This window comes from Bubalus bubalis, chromosome 23 (genome assembly GCF_019923935.1).
Source record: "Bubalus bubalis isolate 160015118507 breed Murrah chromosome 23, NDDB_SH_1, whole genome shotgun sequence".
NCBI classification, from domain to species: domain Eukaryota; kingdom Metazoa; phylum Chordata; class Mammalia; order Artiodactyla; family Bovidae; genus Bubalus; species Bubalus bubalis.
In genome coordinates this window covers 7,701,740-7,724,279 of record NC_059179.1, presented here as the reverse complement: position 1 = coordinate 7,724,279, position 22,540 = coordinate 7,701,740, and the positions used below count along the sequence as shown (strand labels likewise).

General features: G+C 38.0%; 1 protein-coding gene across 4 annotated transcripts in view; it reads left to right on the top strand.

The window, feature by feature from the left end:
* PRKG1 (protein kinase cGMP-dependent 1) overlaps nucleotides 1-22,540 on the top strand; it is a 1,428,274-nt gene that overhangs the window by 936,731 nt on the left and 469,003 nt on the right. The gene's annotated exons all lie outside the window — the stretch shown is intronic.

The following is a 22,540-nucleotide window of genomic DNA, read 5'->3' as shown; positions in this document are numbered from 1 at the left end:
TTTTGGCAAACTTGCATAATGAGAATTAAATTGAATATAACATCTAACTTTAAAAAGCATCAGTCAGAGTTATTTATCAGTAATAACTTGCTTAATCAAAGGCTTTTGGACCTGGAATGGTTCTGTGAACCATGTTATTATCTTATATTGAGGATCCTTTAGTGGAGAAAAGATAATACTTGTTTTTGATACTCTTAATTGCTGGAAGTAATGATTCAGTACATTTTGACTTGGGCTTATTAACATGAGTCTATATACATTTCATCATTGAACTACAATAACTGATAATTTCTAGAGAATTGAAATCAAAGACCCCATATTAACACATCATGGAAGATCATGATAATTCTGTATAAGTAGTTATATTTTAAAAAAATATATCACTTTATCTTTCACTGCCATCTTACAGACTTTCTGACTGGCAAAGTGTCATCTATGGAATAAGAGACTGATTCTCAGACAACTTCTATTTTTTTGAGCAGTGAACTTCTCCATTTTCCTTCTAACTTCTGAAATAAAATTTGAAATCAAAGTATCACATCCGATTAGACAACAAGATACTTGAAAGATCACAGGTTTTCTCTGGTTCCCTGAGAAGCTTTTTGTTTGATGAGAGCTTATAAAATGACAGTGATGTCATATGTTGAGTGTGTAATTGACTTTCATCATATAGAGAAGGTATATCTGATTTATTGGAAAAGTCAGAGATGACTTTTAATTTTACTTACACTGAAAATGTTGAACCTGCACATTTTTATATCTGTAGATAGAGTAAGTGACAGCAAGCTGTCAAAGGAACTCAAATTTCCAACATAGTTTAGAAACTTAGATTTCCAGAACTTTTCTCTAGTTGACCTTCACATATTGCAGGAAGAGTTTTCACTTACATTTCATAATCCATATATGAAAAAATCAGAAACATTTTAATATATTGATTATGGTCTCTTTACAACGAAGCCATTTGACTGACTCTTTGGTGCTGAGGCTTGTCTCCAGACAGATGGAGTTTTCCTCACACTACTGAGGAGAAAGGACACAGCATTCCAAGGTTTGTTAGGGAATTATTCGGTAATGGCAAGGGGATAAAGAGCCTTTACAGTATAAAATTGTGATTATTACTTTATATAAAGCATTAAAATTAGCATCAGTAATAGTGGCAACAACTTGACATCTTAGGGCTCTTAGTGTGATGCAATACAAAGTACACAGCATTCTCTCTGCCGTGTTCTTGCCAGCAATGTTGAATTTTAGCCTAATGAAGCCTTTTAACATAACTTTCAGTTTATAGGAAGTATAAGGATAAAGGAACAAATTAAATGACACAACAAGGAAGCAATGAAACAAATTGCAATGTGGTCATTCACTAGGAACACTGAAAATGATCACTTCAAAACATTAATGAAAAAAGTATTCAGGGGACTGTTGACAATTACAAGAAAGTAGAGAGATGTTACAGCCAAATTAAACCTGTGTTAGTTATCTGTTGCAATATAACATTATCCCAAAACATACTGATTTGAAACCACAAACATCTATCATCTAATAATTTCTATGGGAGTGAAACCTTGGGTGCAGCTTTGCTGGGTGCCTTTGGCTAATACGTCTCTCACGAGGTTGCAGTCAAGTTGTTGACTAGGAAGCAGTCTCATCTGAAGGCTCATCTGGGGGAGGTGGTGGGAGGAAATGTTGCCAAGTTCACTCACATAGCTGTTGGCAGGCCTCAGCTCCTTGCTGTGGGGGCTTTCCACAGGCCTGGCTCACAGATTAGCAGTTGGCTTCTGTCAAGATGAGTGATTCAAGAAAGAGCAGAGAATGCCCAAAATAAAATCCATAATTTTATCTCAAAAGTGACATCCTGCCCCTTCTGTATTATTGTCCTTAGAAGTGATTTAACAAGTCCAGCTCACATTCAAGAGGCTATGGTGGCAGAACAATAGAGACATGAAGACCAGGAGACAGAAATCATTTGGGGTTATCTTAGAGGGTACTGACCACAAACTGAATAAAACCTGATTGATTCCAGTTACAGAAAAAAAATGTATAGAATTTATTCCTGAGGTAAACAGGAAAATTTGAACATGAATTTTATGTTAATATTAGGGAACTATTGTTAGTATTTTTAGTTGTCAGTGATGTGGTTATGTAAGAATGTACATATTCTTAGAAGATGCAGGCTTGAGTATTTAGGTGCAAAGTATTGTGATGTCTGTAACTTATTTCCTAACTATATATACACATACCAATAAAAGCCTACCTTAAATATATGTATACATAAATACATATATAGATGAAAACATAAAATAATAACAGTGGCTGAATCTACCTACATAGTGGGTATATGGGTGATCATTATCCTATTCCTTCAGATTTTCAGTCTGTTTTGAAATATTTTTCTAAAAGAAAATGTTAATTAAGATTGTATGTTAAGTCAGCTTTACCTGTCTTGTTCCAGCAAGTCCAGGAAAACCAGTTGCACAAGACTATACAAGCTTATCTAACTTTCAAGAGATGTTCAAGATATTATATAGGTAAAACACTCATAATATTGATATCTAGCTTTTCCCAAGTTCACTTTCATTGTGGTAATACTTATTTTAACCTCTAATACTTGTGTTGAGAGCATGGCCACTTTGCAAAAGGATGAAAAGATTTCCTGGGAGAGCAGGGATCTGGAGATGTTAACTATAATGAATTAACATAGCCAGGCTACGATTTTTACTCCTTTTATATTTTCCTTCAGGATTTTTATCAGTTTCTGTTTTGGAAATTTCCGTGCTGTTGTTCAGTTGCTAAGTTTGTCTGTTTGTTAGACTGTAGCATGCCAGGCTTCCCCGTCCTTCACTGTCTCCTGGAGTTTTCTCAAACTCATGTTCGTTGAGTGGGTGATGCCATCCAACCATCTCATCCTCTGTACCCCCTTCTTCTCCTGCCTTCAATCTTTCCTGACATCAGGTTCTTTTCCAATGAGTCAGCTCTTTGCATCAGGTAGTCGAAGTATTGGCACTTCAACTTCAACATCAGTCCCTGTAATGAATATTCAGGGTTGATTTCCTATAGGATTGACTTGTTTGGGACTCTCAAGAGTCTTCTCTATTACCACAATTCAAAAACATCAATTCTCTGAAGCTTGGCCTTCTTTATGGTCCAGCTCTCACATCCGTACATGACGATCAGAAAAACCACAGCTTCCATGCTTCACCATATAACCTCTCTTCTACCTAAATCTACTTCTTTGTGACTTCCCTGGTGGCTCAGACAGTAAAGAGTCTGCCCGTAATGTGGGAGACCCAGGTTCGATTCCTGGGTTGGGAAGATCACCTGGAGAAGGAAATGGCAATCTACTCCAGCACTCTTGCCTGGAAAATACCATGGACGGAGGATCCTGATAGGCTACAGTCCATGGGGTCGCAAAGAGTCGGGCACGATTGAGCGACTTCACTTCTTTAAATCTACTTCTTTACCCTGTCAATATTTTATTATGTTCAAACACTCTTGGTTAATGAATCTTCAGTGTGATGATTTGCATCTATTTGTCATATATGTCTTCACTAGAACTACTTTTTGAGCCATTGGTCAGTTTTCCAAAGCACATAGTTTTCTGATTTGTTAGAGATACTTTGCTTTCGTTAAAGGTTACAGTCCATGGGGTCGCATGGAGTCCAACATGACTTAGTAACTAATCAACAACAAACAACAGCAAATGCCTTCATAAATCATAGGTAATGCTCTATCTTTAAATTTTATCCCAGGCCATTGGTACACATTCACTAACATTAGGAAAATTGGCTTATTTATTTTTTCTAGTCTTATTGTAATATAAATATGAGCTTCACAGAGTAATCTTATGTGAAGCTGCTTTTAAAGTGATCTTTAAAAAGCTGTTTGTAATAACATTTAGCACTTTCAATCATGGTATCATATGCCTAGGAATAATTTCTAAATCTATGTTAAATTTTTCCTATTTTTGTTTTTAATGACTCCATTAGCTAACCTCTGTAGCATCCAAACCATTGTTTATTTTTCAGACTGATATGACTACTCTCAACAGCACTTTGGTTGTCAAAATCAACATTATCAATAGAACTTAGTGAAGACTGATGTGTGACAATCCCTTCTGTTCTTAGGGATATTTGTGAGAAACTAAGTCTTATTTTTAGGTATTATTGTATTCTACTGTAAAATCATGGGTCTTTTCATAGTTGAACCCTAAGACTAGGACATTTCAAGCAATGTGCCACTTTTAAAAAAATGTTTTTCTGGTAGCAGCATCATTATATATTCACTGTAAAATAATTAGAAAATAAAACATAGATTAAAAATTGAAAGTCACTTTAACCCCACCACTCAGGGAAAGTCACTGGTAACATTTTGATCTATTTCAAACTATCCTTCCAACACCCACTGAGAGAGTGTGTATGAAGTAAGATGAGAGTGTCTGCATGTAAGAGAACAAAGACCAAAACAAAACAAACCATGAAAAGGATGAGTAAAATAATCCTGGGGGGTAAGAAGGCTATCCAGACCTGGCATCATGTCTCCATCAATTTTTCAAGACTTGAGTTATTCCTTGCCTATTCCTATACCATCTCTAGGGTTCCCTACATCCTTAATGGTGCTTCACCCTCATGGTCCAAAAAGGTAACTTAGTTTATCCCTCATTTCTGCATTGTAGCCAGTACAATGGAGGAAGGCAATCAAATGGAAGCCTGCTCTCTGCTCTTAAGAGAGTTTTTGAAAATTTCATATGTTCCTTCCAATATACATTTAATTGGTCATAGCTTAATTACTACTTGCAAGGATGTCTGGGGGCAAAGTAGGAGTCTTAGAGAAAGCGTGAGAATAAATGAAAGGCAATATTCCAACGTATGCTGGGAGTAATTATCTCTAGATGGTAGGATGGGGGTGACTTTCCATATATATGTGTGTATCTGTATATTAGTGAGCCTACAAAGAGCTACTTTCTGTAAAATAACTGAATATATCAGACATTGTCCTTTGCTTTGAAATAATTAGCTGCTTTTTTTTTAGAAAAACCTGTACAAAAATTATACCAATATTCTCATTTTGAAGAGAGGCAAACTGATTCTCCAGAGATGTTAATAATTTTTCCAATACCACAAACTTTATGAGTGATGAAAACTGTTAAGCACGTAAAAAGAATTTATTTTACATTAGTGCTTATTGTGCAAAGCCAATTATTCCCTCAAAGGAGGAGAAATACGTTTATTAAGCAACTTGATGTCCCAAGTATGTACAGGATATACATTGGATTCCTAGTCTACTTATTCATCTAAACCAATGGCCAGCAAACATTTTCTATAAAATTGCTTTGAGGGCCAAGATGCAAAATCAAAAATATTGAGGTTCTTATATAACTAAAATAAAAAAAAAAATTTTAAAGCATTAAAAAATGCACAAACCATTCTTAACTCACTGGAGGTAAAAAATCAGGTGGCTGGCCCTAGTTTTCCAAGCTCTGTTCTACACAGCCCAGTGATCCATCAGTTCAGTTCAGTTGCTCAGTCATGTCCGACTCTGTGACCCCATGAACTGCAGCACGCCAGGGAGCTTGCTCAAATGCCTATTCATTGAGTCGGTGATGCCATTCAACTATCTCATGCTCTGTCATCTCCATCTCCTCCTGCCTTCTATCTTTCCCAGCATTTTCCAATAAGTCAGTTCTTCTCATCAGGTGGCCAAAGTATTGGAGTTTCATCTTCAGTCCCTGTAATGAATATTCAGGATTGATTTCCTGTAGGATTGACTTGTTTGATCTCCTTGCAGTCCAAGGAACTCTCAAGAGTCCTCTTCAACACTGCAGTTCAAAAGCATCAATTCTTCAGTGCTCAGCTGTCTTTATGGTCCAACTATCACATCCATAGATGACCACTGGAAAAACCACAGCTTTGACTAGATGGAACTTTGTCAACGTAATGTCACTGCTTTTGAATATGCTGTCTGGGTTGGTCATAGCTTTTCTTCCAAGAAGCAAGCATCTTTCATGGCTGCAGTTACCATCTGCACTGATTTTGGAGCCTAAGAAGATAAAGTCTGTCACTGTTACCATTGTTCCCCATCTATTTGCAATGAAGGGATGGGACCAGATGCCATGATCTTCATTTTTTGAATGTTGCATTTTAAGCCAGTTTTTTCATTCTCCTCTTTCACTTTCATCAAGAGGCTCTTTAGTTCTTTGCTTTCTGCCATAAGGGTGGTGTCCTCTGCGTATCTGGGGTTATTGATATTTCCCCTTGCAATCTTGATTCCAGCTTGTGCTTCATCCAGTCCGGCATTTCACATCATGCACTATGCATGTAAGTTAAATAGGCAGGGTGACAATATACAGCCTTGATGTACTCCTTTGCCAATTTGGAACTAGTCTGTTGTTTCATGTCCAGTTCAAACTTGCTTCTTGCCCTGTATACAGATTTCTCAGGAGGAAGTTAAGGTGGTCTGGTATTACCATCTCTTTAAGAATTTCCTGGAGAAGGCAATGGCAATACACTCCAGTACTCTTGCCTGGAAAATCCCATGGATGGAGGAGCCTGGTATGCTGCAGTCCATGGGGTAGCTAAGAGTCGGACACGACTGAGCGACTTCACTTTCACTTTTCACTTTTATGCATTGGAGAAGGAAATGGCAACTCACTCCAGTGTTCTTGTCTGGAGAATCCCAGAGACAGGGGAGCCTGGTGGGCTGCCATCTATGGGGTTGCATAGAGTCGGATACGACTGAAGTGACTTAGCAGCAGCAGCAGTAAGAATTTTCCACAGTTCTTTGTGATCTACACAGTCAAAGGCTTTGCCCTTGTCAATAAAGCAGAAGTAGATGTTTTTCTGGAACTCCCTTGCTTTTGTGATGATCCAACGGGTATTGGCAATTTGATCTCTGGTTCCTCTGCCTTTTCTAAATCCAACTTTAATATCTGGAAGTTCATGCTTCACGTACTGTTGAAGCCTGGCTTGGAGAATTTTGAGCATTTCTTTGCTAGCATGTGAGATCATTGCAATTGTGTGGTAGTCTGAACATTCTTTGGCATTGCCTTCCTTTGGGATTGGAATGAAAACTGACCTTTTCCAGTCCTGTGGCCATTGCTGAGTTTTCCAAACTTGCTGGCATATTGAGTGCAGCCCTTACACAGTATCATCTTGGGGGATTTGAAATAGCTCAGCTGGAATTCCATCATCTTCACCAGCTTTGTTCATAGTGATGCTTCCTAAGGCCCACTTGACTTAGTGTTCTGGGATATCTGGCTCTAGGTGAGTGATTGCACCATTGTGGTTATCTGGATCATTAGGATCTTTTTTGTATGGTTCTTTTGTGTATTCTTGCCGCCTCTTCTTAATATCTTCTGCTTCTGTTAGGTACACACCATTTCTGTCCTTTATTATGCCCATCCTTGCATGAAAAGTTCCCTTGGTATCTCTAATTTTCTTGAAGAGATCTCTAGTCTTTCCCAGTCTATAGTTTTCTTCTATCTCTTTGCACTCATTGCTGAGGAATGCTTTCTTATCTGTCTTGCTATTCTTTGGAACTCTGGATTCAGATGGATATATCTTTCCTTTTCTCCTTTGCCTTTTGGTGCTCTTCTCTTCTCAGCTATTTGTAAGGCCTCCTCAGACAAGCATTTTGCCTTTTTGCACATTTTCTTGGGGATGGTTTTGATCACTGCCTCCTGTAAAATGTTATCAACCTCCATCCATAGTTCTTCGGACACTCTATCAGATCTAATCCCTTGAATCTATTTGTCACTTCCACTGTATAGTCATAATGGATTTGGTTTAGGTCATACCTGAATGATCTAGTGGTTTTTCCTACTTTCTTCAATTTAAGTCTGAATTTTTCAATAAGGAGACATTTTCAGTATCCATACAATGATTTGATTGTTCTGCAGATGAACGAACAGTGGTTTAGAGCACTTGCCTATATTCAGAAAACTAGTAAATAGCAGGATTAAGATTGGACCCATGTTTATCTGACTCCTAAACCTGTGCTCTTCCTACTTGGCTATGCTGCAGAATATGTAAACTCTTATGTAGAAACACAGATTCTCTAGTGGAAAAAGTGTCATCTGGAGGGAAGAGTATTTCTAGGTTCTACCAGTATCTGGTGGGTTGAAGTCAGGTCCTTCATCTCACCTGATACCTTTGCGTACTTTAAGCAAGTCACAGACCCAATGAGTAAACCCATTGAATAAACTCTTGAGAAGGTGAGGCTATGTCTAGCTCCAGGATTTATTTCACTTCACTTGTCTTACCCCTTGTCATCTGCATAGTCTGAATTCTTTGTGTTCAAAGGGAAGAGAAGGAGAGTTAATCAATGTTTTAACTGTATTTGAAAATAACGATTTTGAGAGATTGTAGTGGTTTCATTCCCTGTTCAATGGAAATGATACTGTGATTGCCTCTTGAAAAGAAAAGACTCAGGGACCTGAGTTGTCATTCAAGAGATAAATATGGAATGCAGCATATTAGTCATGAATCGTAACAAGTTGCCCTTGCAGGAGGGACCTGACTTACTGAGCCACATGCTCAAAAATAAGAAATGACAGACTACATTGGAGCTGAAAAGAAAGGGCCTTTTAGGAACGTGTCACGATGAATTGAGCATGAAGAGTGGGGTTACTTACTGCCTTGGAATTTCATTGATTCTCAATGGCTAGAGGTTTAAAGGACCTCAGTAGAGATAAAATTGGACTTCCCTGGTGGCTCAGCAGTAAAGAATCTTCCTGCAATGCAGGAGACCTGAGTTTGATCCCTGGATTCGGAAGATCCCCTGGAGGAGGGCATGTCAATCCACTCCAGAACTCTTGCCTAGAGAATCCCATGGACAAAGGAGCCTGGTGGGCTACAGTCCATAGGGTCACACAGAGTCAGACATGACTGAAGCAACTAAGCAGCAGCAGTTACAGGGATAAAACCATTATGCATATATTAATCATATCCCTCTCCATTGAGTGCCCATGGCTTGCCAAACTTAGTATATAGCTAGTTCTAATTTTCACAGTAACCCTGATAGGTATGAATTGTTCCAACTTGAGAAATGAGGAAATTGAAGCTAGTGAGGTAAAGTCATTTCCTATTCACACAATCGCAGGTGGTCATGTCCTTTCCATTCAAGGTACCATGCTTCTGGTTATGCTAGTTAATACCAACCCAAAAGGTTGTGCTAGAAGTGTGCCCAGAGATGTCTTTGCCTGCTTTAGCATCATCTTGCTTGTGTGATAAATTTCATATTTCTGGTTGGACTGGTACCACAATTACAGTGGTTCCTAAAGTCATTTAGTGTATTTGAAAAGTGATGTGAATTTTTGAGTTTGAATATCAAATATGAAGCTACTGGAAAACTACTGAGAAAATAAAATCTTTCTCAGTATTTTGCTGTTGAGGCTTGTTTTCCGTTAACATGATTAAATAGCACAATTCAAATATAAAGACTGTCAAAGTGAGGTTGACAAAAAATGATTTGCTGCACAGGTAGAACTTGCTCCAAAGATGGAAGTTAACAGGCTTTGTAAAATTCTTCTAAATAAAAACATTTAGAATAAACTTCTCAAATCTTTTGAATATGGTAGTTAAAGAGATTAAATAGCATGCTTTATGGGGCATTGAGGAATACAAGTGGAAATATAAACAGCATTTTATTAGTTTGAGGCCTTTTATGCTCTGAAGCTCTTTATCTTTCTAGCCTCCTCTCTTGCTGTTTGCTACCACTAATCTTTTATTCCTGCTATAAACCTGATTTCCTCAAATACACACAGTTCTTTCTTTTCCTCTGATGCTTTGCTCTGCTCTTCCTACTGCCTGAGAGAACCTTCCTCCATCTCCACTGAGCCAATGCCTACTGATACTTCATCAACCCTGGGTATCCCCCAGGTTAGAGGGGTAGGGGATTGTCTTCCATCGGCTCAGAATCTACATGAATTTCTCTCGCCTAGCGCTGGCCACCCTGTACAAGCAGTTGCTTATTCATTTTTCTCAGTGGTTTGTGAAGTCCTTGTGGACAGAGACTGTGTCTTTTGTCTCTGTAAACCACTGTCTGGCCTCTAACATGCTATCAGCTAATGCATGTTAGAAAATTTGTATACTAAGGTGTACTTGATTTTTTTTAACAGTGTGTTTGCTTCTAATTCACCCTACTTTCTACTTTTGGGGTTCACTGGTGGCTCAAGATGGTAAAGAAACAGCCTATACAGCTGGAGACCTGAGTTCAATCCCCAGGTCAAGCCTATCCCCTGGGAAGGGAATGACTACCCACTCCAGTATTCTTGCCTGGAGAATTCCAAGGACAGAGGAACCTGGCGAGCTAGAGTTCATGGGGTCGCAGAGTCAAAAATGACTGAGTGACTAACACTTTTTCTACTTTTAGACAAATTTTAAAATATCAGTTCAGTTGCTCAATCATGTCTGACTCTTTGCGACCCTATGGACTGCAGCACGCCAGGCTTCCCTGTCCATCAACAACTCCAGGAGCTTGCTCAAACTCTTGTCCATTGAGTCGGTGATGCCATCCAACCATCTCACCCTGTCATCCCCTTCTCCTCCTGCCTTCAATCCTTCCCAGCATCAGGGTGTTTTCCAATGAATTGGTTCTTTGAATTAGGTGGCCAAAGTATTGGAGCTTCAGTTTCAGCATCAGTCCTTCCAGTGAATATTCAGGACTGATTTCCTTTAGGATGGACTGGTTTGATCTCCTTGGGACTCTCAAGAGTCTTCTCCAACACTACAGTTCAAAAGCATCAATTCTTTGGCACTCAGCCCTCTTTATGGTCCAACTCTCACATCCATACATGACTATTGGAAAAACCATAGCTTTGACTAGATGGACCTTTGTTGGCAAAGTAATGTCTCTGCTTTTTAATAGGCTGTCTAGGTTGGCCATAGCTTTTCTTCCAAGGACAAGCATCTTTTAATTTCATGGCTGCAGTCACCATCTGCAGTGATTATGGAGCCCAAGAAAATAAAGTCTGTCACAGTTTCCATTGTTTCTCCATCTATTTGCAATGAAGTGATGGGACCAGATGATCTTAATTTTATGACTGCTGAGTTTTAAGCCAACTTTTTCATTCTTCTCTTTCACTTTAATCAAGAGACCCTTAGTTCTTCACTTTCTGCCATAAGGGTGGTGTCATTGGTATATATGAAGTTATTGTATTTCTCCCTGCAATCTTGATTCCAGATTGTGCTTCATTCAGTCCTGCATTTCGCATGATGTGCTCTGCATATAAGTTAAATAATAATAAGTGACAATATACAGCCTTGACATACTCCTTTCCCAATTTGGAACCCAGTCTGTTCCATGTCCAGTTCTAAGTGTTGCTTCTTGACCTCCATACCGATTTCTCAGGAGGCAGGTAAGGTGGTCTGGTATTTCTATTTAAGAATTTTCTATGGTGTGTTGTGATCCACACACTCAAAGGCTTTAGTGTAGTCAATGAAGCAGAAGTGAATGCTTTTCTGACACTCTCTTGCTTTTTTGATGATCCAGTGGGTATTGGCAGTTTGATCTCTGCTTCCTCTGCCTTTTCTAAATCCATCTTGAACATCTTTAAGTTCTCAATTCACATACCATTAAATCCTGGATTGGAGAATTTTGAGCATTACTTTGCGGGAGACCTGGGTTCAATCCCTGGGTTGGGAGGTTTCCCCTGGAGAAGGGAATGGCTACCCACTCCAGTGTTCTGGCCTGGAGAATTCCATGGACTGTATAGTCCATGGTGCCACAAAGAGTCAGACACGACTGAGCAACTTTCAGTTTCACTTTGCAAGCGTGTGAGATGAGTGCAAGTGTGCAGTAGTTTGAACATTCTTTGGCATTGCCTTTCTTTGGGATTGGAATGAAAACTGACCTTTTCCATATCAGACTCTTTCCATATCAGACTGACCTTTTAAATATCAGAATCTTATAATGCAAGGAAATTCACTGCATCAGCTACTTCATACACTAACTCACTATGCACTCCCCTTGGAAAGTCTAGAGGAAGCTTTCTTCACTTGTAGTTCTCTTTGTGGTCAATATCAATCATTAAAAACACAGTGATAGTTAAAAGCATTTATTAGTTTAAAAAAAAATCAGATTGGAAATGATGGAATGCATGCTTAATAATTAGGACTTTTTAGGAAAATATTTAAAATATAATTAAATATTAAAGTCCGATTACAAATGCATACAGTGATTTAAAGAATTTTTTTCTAGGCTAAAAGTATCTGTGGTTGTTTCAGTTTTGGTTTGATTAGGTTCTATTCAGAATAATAAAACATAGTAAAATAGATATCATTATCTGTTACCTCACATTTTTTCTAGTACATGAGACATGGTTAAAAGTCATTTAGCGACAGAAAATCTAAACGTGAAAAACAACCCTTGGGCAGTTTTAGCACTTTCTAAAAGGAAGTATTCTCTTAGACCCAGTTAGATCTCCAGGTCTTTTTTTTTTCTTTTTTTTTTTTTTTTAAAGGAAGCCTCTTTCTTTATGTCAAAGATAAAGATAGTTTTGCTTTGAAGGGACTCTACCAACTATAAACTACTAATTGTACTCCTTGTGGTCTCAGTGCCTCTTTTATATCTCTTTGTTCTCTGTCCCTGAGAAGGAAAGCAAAAGACATTTTGGGAACCTTTTCTTCTCCCTCTAATTCTTGGATTCAAAAGCTAGTAGTAGCAGGAATTTTCCAGTTCAATGAAAACAATTAAGATGCCCCTGGGGCTGTTTAGCCTATGGTTGGTGTAATAAGGAATAAACAACTAATTTAGTTCTGAACCAAATAAAGATTTTAAGTGCTAAGATAGCCCAATTTTCCCAGCCCAAACTGAGGCCCATTATTGGCTTCATTAATGTCATGTAAGTTTTGGGGTTGATGTTGTTGGAGGGAAAATCAAGAATTTCTGACTGTAGTAAGAGGGCTTTAGTCACAGAACCAATGTATCAGAAATGCATAAACTGACATTTTGGGACTATCCCCTTAAACTCATACCATAAGGAAGAACTGCTCTCCCCACCACCTGCCATGGTTGGTTGAGTAATTTTCAGAATTGAAATGATGATTGAAATAAAGATGAAATATACATGGTTATTTTATTCAATGCATTTATTACTGACCTTCCCAGCTCATGTCTGCACTTAATTTTCTGTTGTTGTGCTTTTCAGAGTTTCATATTTAACGTGATGGTGGGAACATTTAGCATCAGATCAGATCAGTCACTCAGTCGTGTCCGACTCTTTGCGACCCCATGAATTGCAGCACGCCAGGCCTCCCTGTCCATCACCAACTCCCGGAGTTCACTGAGACTCACATCCATCGAGTCAGTAATACCATCCAGCCATCTCATCCTCTGTCTTCCCCTCCTCCTCCTGCCCCCAATCCCTACCAGCATCAGAGTCTTTTCCAGTGAGTCAACTCTTCACATGAGGTGGCCAAAGTACTGGAGTTTCAGCTTTAGCATCATTCCTTCCAAAGAAATCCCATGGTGGCCACCAAATAAGTTCAGCTTCTCATTCTTGCCATGCCCACTCTACCCCCACCTTGTTTAGTGGAAACATTTAATTCAGTGATTCAGGAATCAATTTCAAAGTTTGTATACAGATTTTTAAAGAGGTTAAAAAGAAAGTATTATGATCAGTAGAAAAATTTTGCTCACTGATTTTAAATACAGGTATTATGCTACCGCATAATTGCACTCATCTCACATGCTAGTAAAGTAATGCTTAAAATTCTCCAAGCCAGGCTTCAGCAATACATGAACCGTGAACTTCCAGATGTTCAAGCTGGTTTTAGAAAAGGCAGAGGAACCAGAGATCAAATTGCCAACATCCCCTGGGTCATCAAAAAAGCAAGAGAGTTCCAGAAGAACATCTATTTCTGCTATATTGACTATGCCAAAGCCTTGCACTGTGTAGATCACAATAAACTGTGGAAAATTCTGAAAGAGATGGAAATACCAGACCACCTGATCTGCCTCTTGAGAAATTTGTATGCAGGTCAGGAAGCAACAGTTAGAACTGGACATGGAACAACAGACTGGTTCCAAATAGGAAAAGGAGTACGTCAAGGCTGTATATTGTCACCCTACTTATTTAACTTATATGCAGAGTACATCATAAGAAATGCTGGGCAGGAAGAAGCACAAGCTGGAATCAAGATTGCCAGGAGAAATATCAGTAATTTCAGATACGCAGATGACACCACCCTCATGGCAGAAAGTGAAGAAGAACTAAAGAGCCTCTTGATGAAAGTGAAAGAAGAGAATGAAAAGTTGGCTTAAAGCTCAACATTCAGAAAACGAAGATCCTGCATCTGGTCCCATCACTTCATGGCAAATAGATGGAGAAACAGTGGAAACAGTGGCTGACTTTATTTTTTGGGGCTCCAAAATCACTGCAGATGATGATTGCAGCCATGAAATTAAATGATGCTTACTCCTTGGAAGGAAAGTTATGACCAACCTAGATAGCATATTCACAAGCAGAGACATTACTTTGCCAACAAAGGTCCATCTAGTCAAGGCTATGGTTTTTCCAGTGGTCATGTATGAATATGAGAGTTGGGCTATAAAGAAAGCTGAGCACAGAAGAATGGATGCTTTTGAACTGTGGTGTTGGAGAAGACTCTTGAGAGTCCCTTGGACTGCAAGGAGATCCAACCAGTCAATCCTAAAGGAGATCAGTCCTTAGTGTTCATTGGAAGGACTGATGTTGAAGCTGAAACTCCAATCCTTTGGCCACCTGATATGAAGAGCTGACTCGTTGGAAAAGACCCTGATACTGGGAAAGATTGAGGGCAAGGGGAGAAGGGGACAACAGAGGATGAGATGGTTGGATGGCATCACCGACTCAATGGAAATAGGTTTGGGTGGACCATGGGTGTGGGTGATGGACAGGGAGGCCTGGCGTGCTGCGGTTTATGGGGTTGCAAAGAGTCAGACACCTGAGCAACTGAACTGAACTGATTATGTTTAAATTCTGCCTATATATTGGGAAAGTATGCCAAACTGACAGGAATTTCTGAAAACCAGCCAAATTGCCATGAAAAGCAGGGAACAGGTTTGGGTTGAGTACCCGTGGTTCTCAACAGTCAGGGTGATTACTAGCCATTACACAGAAAAAATTGCTCCCAACCCTACTGTAGTATTGTGGAGCCTTGCCTTCCTATGGAGTTGAAATTCCCAAGTTTATTAGATGAAATAGAAGGACCTTCTGCTATAGCTTCTCACTCACCCAGTCCATGAGGGGAACTCCAATGTAGATAGAAAATTGCTTCTTAGTATTAGTTAGCCATTTGAATAAAATTCATACCAAATAATAGCACCCCCACCATTCTCCAAAAGCGTATCATTATAGTCCACTATAGTGAGATGCAATATCTGCATTCAGTTTATAATTCATGAGGATGTCATTTTAACTAATCGAGTTTACAGAGTGACAGCCCTGTGTTTCTCCCATGCATTTTAAATCTATTTTTAATTTATATCAGCAGTTCAGGAACAGATTATTTGCCAAATGCAGGTGGCAGACCACTTTTCTCCCTGGTGTCCATCTGTGAAGCCCTATGAGACTTCGCTAAAATGATAAATTGAAATGTCTGGTGGGAACCAGCTTGTTACACAGAACAGTGGTGTACACAATTGGAAAGCCTGCTTGCTATAGCAGAGACCACAGGTGGTAGTTTCTAATAAGGCATCTGTGGATGTTAAGGACTTTTGAAGCTGTTTGATTTTGTTTTTCCATTTTTTTTCCACTTGACCAAGCTTCCTGGTTAAGCTACCATCTCTTTTCTTACACGTTTGTGTGTATGTGTGTGTTATCAGAAGCACCGCTTTTACATTTCAAATAGGTTCAAGACTCCATTTTTATTCTAATATTTCTTAGAATCATGAATTGGCAAACAGTTGATTCGAATCATGTATCGTGTCTCCTCTGGAGACACAGAGCACAGCTTTTTGTAACACCACCCATATCCTTATTAAACCTGCTTTTATATAGAGAAGTAAGCACGATGCAGCATCTGCAATGCTTATAAGAAAACAAATATTCAATTTTAGTCAATAAGCAGGATAATTAAAATAATGGCTTTATTTTTATGGAATCGAGATGATGAATGTCAGAATATCAGCATTGGAGGGAATCACAGAATTCATCCATCCAGTCACCAGGTGATGAATGACTTAGTTTCCTTGTCAAATAGTCATTTGCACCCACTTAAATTCTTCCAGTGATAGAAAACACCTCCTCTTAAAGACGGTCATTGCATTTTCAAAATGTCTCTTGGCTTTTGTGTAATTTATCTCCAGTGAGCCGATCTCTCTGTCTCTCTCTCTGTCTCTCTCTTTTTTTTTTTTTAACTTAAAAGAGATTCCTGTTAGATTGTTTATTTTTTCATCAGACATTATTGAAAATCAACTCTGTACCAAGCACGGAGCCAGGTTTCTAAGCTGCATGAATGAAAAATATACAGTCCTCCTCCCCCACCCACCAAGAACTCAACTTGAGATAAGGGCAACAGGAAAGAAAAACAAAAGATTGCAGTACAGTATGGTAAATGCTATGTTAGTGGGCGGCATGGAGTCAAACAGGACTGTGTTAAGAGAGCACAGACCCTTGATGTATGGGCAGGCTTTGAGGAGGTGTATTTAAGATCAGTCCTGTACAATGAACTGGAAATATTAAAACAATATAAGATTTTAAAAAGAGTAAAAAAAAAATTCTCATGTAGTTCAGTTTTCAGATCTATTTAGAAATGTCAGAAATGTATGTGCTGACTGAATTTGTACAAACAAACAAACAAACAAAAAGAGCAAAATATAATAGCTCCTTGAGTTTCATAATGATATTTGTAGAAACTTTGTCCAGATTCTCAGTTAACCCAGACTGAATGTTGGTCAACTGGACTCCCTTCACTGGCCCAGTGGCTCCAGGATCTACCTTTGATTCACACTGGTGCTCTGGGCCATCCATACCGCCTTTCACTTGATCCTCATTGCAGTGCTCTCAGGCGAATGCTGTGATCTGCACTGTGTGTCATGTTTCTAAAAACTTGTAACTCCACCAGTTACAAGTAATGAGAACAGTGAGTCTGAGGCTATTGTGTGACTTGAGTTACATGGAGGTGGTGTCCCCAGCCGATCACTGAATGCTATGAGAGTGTATTCTCTGGGGTGCTGTCCAACTTGCATGCAGCTTAAACCAATGGAAGCCAGGCCACGTGTTGCCCTGGATGATGTCTGGATGGCAGGAGGGGATGCCATCTCATGTAGGCTTCCGGTTACTTCTTCCTTCTGACATTTGTATGAGGTTCTTGGGGGTTTGGTCAGTATGGGCAAACATGTTTCACAACACTAGGTTTGCCATTTGTCTTTATTGTAAGAAACAGAAGTCCATGCTTTGTATTTGAGTGGCATTTAGTGATCATTTTAGGACTGCTGTTAGAATTTTATGTTGGATAATAAAGTTATATGTGTGCATATGTATAGATATATATCTCACTTTAAAGTCTTGATTCCTTTGCTCCTAATCTGTATATATGTATTTGTGTGTATATATGTATGGAATGTATGTGATGCAATATATATATGCATTTTTTTTTAAAAAAGTGAACTTTCAAACTCTTATTCTTATATTATCAAATTGGGATATTAGTGAGAAATAGTATCCTGTTTGCCTTTTGAGAACTTTCTGACCTGTTGTTACATTGAATCTTTACTCTAGAAAATGTGGAACAATATAATATTTTTCAAAATTTAGAATATTAATTGAGCTGTCTTTAAGGTTTTGGTGCATTTAGACATCAAATAATGATGAATACACATCCAGTAGAGATCATCACTAAATACAGATGTAAGTTTTCAGCACATTTATTTTTATTTAAAAGTTTGGGAAATTATTAGGTTTCAAGTTAATGTAAATATTGACTTTATTAGAGTAATGTCTTTAATATAGTAAAAAGGTTTAAATGTTTTCTTTTTATTCAGAGAAGACAAAATTCATATGATCAGCCTAAGAGTGCTAGAATGGTCTCACCAGATTTGTGTGGGTGCATACAAGGTTAGGCAGAAGCAGTTTTGTTGCCATAGTGACCATTCAGAATCTAGTTTAATAGGCTGTGTAGGCAGGTTAATATAAAAGGGCTTGTTTTCAACATTGTGTAGTCAAACCAGCTTAGTGACGAACTGAAATAAATTTTGGGGAGACCGGGGCAGGTCAAATCTTAAAACGGAAATACCCACACCCCTAGTAGTGTTCCGCTTGAACGTTACCCATTTCCTGTCTGCCAAACTGAGCGATGGCCATGTCCACCATTGAGCGGGTGTAGGGACACGTGAAACTGCCTGGCTCTGAACAGGGAATCCAAATTCTAATTCTTCATGCTATCATTCTCTTTCAACTTATGATTCAGCTTCAATTCAGAATGGACCGTAAAGTTTTTTCCTTTTATAGAGAAATAATTAATTTTCAACAAAAGTACAAATAGGGTACTTGGTAAATATGTCTTTGGAAGTCCCCTGGTTAAATTTTTGCTTTTTCTATTGTCCCACTTAGAAGTGAGTCTCTTTTTACACCTGAGAAAAGTGAGTGAGTAAAGATAAGAATGAAGAATAAAGCATTCAGAGAAGAAAATGTTGTCTTCATGTTTAGTTATCATTAGGGTATACATACTTTTATCCTAGTATCATTCGATTGTGGTGAGTATATTTAAGTTGTTTACTTTATAACTTATTTTCAGCAATATTTTTGCTATTCATTTTTTTCCCAAAATACCATTTTACAAAAAAGGAAGAAATATTAAAAGAATATTATATTGTATTTCTGAGATTCTGCAACAACTCTGATGATATGATGAACCATCATTCTGATGACAGATTTGGGGAAGGGGAGACAAAACTGTTAAAATATGCAGTGAGAACAAGGCAACTTCTAATTACAGAAATGTCAAAATGTGATTGAAGAATTCATCTTAGGCATGAAAAAATATGGAAATTGAGAATAAAAATTATAATCATGAGTCAGAGGATTGAAAGATTAAGGGGAGAATGAAAAATATAGGTCATGCAGAAGTTACTATCTTTACAGTTTTGTTCTGATGATAAAATACAAAGTTTTTAAAATATCTGGAGAGACATCTTATGCCTATTAAAAACTTTGACAGGTTTTATTTTATACCTGTAACCAGGTTTATTAGTTTTGAATCACATTTAGTTACTACCCCTAAAATAAAATGTGTGCCTAAACTTTAAGTATATTAATAAAAAAATAATGTGGCACCAAATGCTTCTTTTGTTTTCGGCAGCAAGAATAGATGTGGATTTACTAACAGGAAGGATGAATGAGCATCAGACTTTGAAATAAATTCTGGAGGAATATCAAGGTTTAACATCTAGGGAGGTCAATAAATAGAAAGTTAAATTTAAGGTCAAAACTAGCTTGGGAGTAAGAGAGCAGAGGTGTCTTATTAAAGACAAGAACAGGAGTTCACAAATGGTCCGACCAAAATGAAGTCTGTTGAACACTTTGCCTTCTCAGTGTTTATCGTTCCACAGTACTGCTTCTTGAGCATGCCAAACAAACTTCCATTGAGACTGGATTATATTTCAGTTATATTACCATACATTATTTGATTGGTTACCCTATATTGATCTGATTCATCTGTATTAAAGTAGATGTGAAAGAAAATAAAATTGGCTTTATTTAAACGTTTAAAGATATGATGGTCTCACTGCCTTATCTGTTACCCCTTGTGCTTCTCCATATGCTGACCTCACATATCCTAGGGTTCTTACCATATGCGCTGTTGCACGGGCTTCCCTCACACAAGCTTGGCAAAGGACTGACTGTTTCACTGAAGATAATGTACACTTTGCAACTTCTATGATTTTTCTATACTATTTTCCATGTTTGGGGTGCCTTTCTCTCTTTTGGCTCTTTTTGGCTCTCTTTCCAAATAATTCTTTCCAGATGTTATTAGGGGCTTCCCAGGTGGCTCAGATGGTAAAGATTCTTCCTGTTATGCAGAAGACCTTGGTTTGATCCCTGGGTCAGGAATATCCCCTAGAGAAGGGAATGACTTCCCACTCCAGTATGGGGTCTGTGGGGTCGCACAGAGTCGGACACGACTGAAGCGACTTAGCAGCAGCAGCCATGTAATACAGGAGAAGGCAATGGCACCCCACTCCAGTACTCTTGCCTGGAAAATCCCATGGACGCAGGAGCCTGGTGGGCTGCAGTCCATGGGGTCACTAAGAGTCGGACACGACTGACCAACTTCACTTTCACTCTTCACTTTCATGCATTGGAGAAGGAAATGGCAACCTACTCCAGTGTTATTGCCTTGAGAATCCTAGGGACAGGGGAGCCTGGTGGGCTGCTGTCTATGGGGTTGCACAGAGTCGGACACGATGGAAGCAACTTAACAGCAGCAGCAACAGCCATGTAATATCTCCTGATTGCTGCAATTAAAAATCTCTAAGGACTTAATTATCAGTATTATATTGCACTTAAGAGTGTTGTCTTTTTAACCTAAAACCAGCAATACCAAACAACTATTGATTTGAACACCAATTCTCCCTTTACCTAGTTTCTATAAGTTTAGCAAGTCTTTCAGTCATCATTTCCTTATATAAGTGTAAAATTAAATTGTCTTGTTACAAAGTTGGTGTGAAGATGATGTAACCTGGTGTGTAAATAAGCACCAAATAAATGATAGCTGTTTTGATCACCAGCATGGCATATAATACCACCATTTCTCATCTGTTATCACTCTAATGCTAGAATGTCAGTTCTTGAGCACATAAAATGCACTTTACTGTATAATCTCACTTCCTGTAATAAGCTTGATTTTCAACCCACGTGTAAATTGGTTTTTTTCTTGGAGAGAGTGGTCACACTTAACAGTTTCAGTTTTATGCCATCTTCAATGAATATAATATGTCATAGTTTTCAAAATAGTCTTCCTTGTTTTATTCCACACAGTGACATTTGCAGAAATTGCTTAATATATATTAAATGATTACAGTTCCTCTGACCAAGTATTTCTTAGAAAAGTTTTTTTTTAATTTTTTTTTTAATAAGTGTGGATTCAATGGAGAAAAGCTGGAAGCATTTCTCCCAAGATTAGGAACAAGACAAGAACATCGACTCACACCACTTGAATTCAACATAATATTGGAATCCCTAACCGTAGCAGTCAGACAACAAGAAGAAATAAAACCAGATTGGAGAGGAAGACGTAAAACTATCACTACTGACCAATGACATAGTACTATAATTGGAAGAGATGCCACCAAAAAATGGCAATTTGGTCAAATTTTCTGGCATGAAATTAATATATAGAAATCTATTGTGTTTCTATATATTAACAACAAAATACCAGAGAGAAAGAAATTAAGGGAACAATTCCATTTACAATCACATCAAAAAGAATGCTGTACTTGGAAAACTATGGAAAACTTGGAAAACTATTCACTGATGAATAAAAATTAAAGATGGCACAGACACATGGAAAGATACACCAAGTCTGTGGACTGGAAGAATTAATATTGCTAAAATGACTATATTCCTCAAGGCAATCTATAGATTCAGTACAATCCCCATCAAAATACAATGACATTTTCCATGAAACTAGAACAAAAGAGTTTTAAAGTTTTTATGGAAACACAAAATACCAAATAGACAAAACAATCTTGAGAAAGAACAGTGCTGAAAGAACCATGCTCCCTGACTTCAGACTATACTACAAAGCTACAGCCTTCAAAACCGTATGGTACTGGCACAAAAACAGACATACAGATCAACAGAACAGAATAGAAAGCCCAGAAATAAATTCATGTGTTTCATGATTATTTGGTTTATGACCAAGGAGACAAGAATATATATACAATGGAGAAAATACAGTCTTTTCAATAAGTGGTGTTGGGAAAATTGGACAGCTACATGTAAAAGAGTGAAATTAGAACATTTTCTAACACCATGTAAAAAATAAACTCAGAAAGGATTAAAGACCTACATTGAGACTGGATACTATAAAGTTTCTAGAGGAAAAACATCGAAGAACACTCTTTGATATAAATCACAGCTTTTTTTTTTTTTTTTTTTACTTATCTCCTAAAGTAAAGGAAATGAAAGGAAAAATAAACAAATGGGACCTAATTAAACTTAAAGCTGTTGTATAGCAAAGGAAACCATTGAAAAAATGAAAAGATAACCTACTGAACAAGAGAAAATACTTGTAAATATTATGACTAATAAGGTTATTGTTGTTCAGTCAAGGAATCAGTTATGTCTCAAAGTCATGTCCATTGAGTCAGTGATGCTATTAATACCTAATCATCTCATCTTATACTTCCCCCTTCTCCTTTTGCCTTCCAACTTTCCCAGCATAAGGATCTTTTCTGTGAGTTGGCTCTTTGCATCAGGTGGCCAAAGTATTGAAGCTTTAGTATCAGTCCTTCCAAGGGTTATTCAGAATTGATTTCCTTTAGGAGTGACTAGTTTTTCTCTTGCAGTCCAAGGTACTCTCAAGAGTCTTCTGTAGCACCACAGTTCAAAAGCATCTTC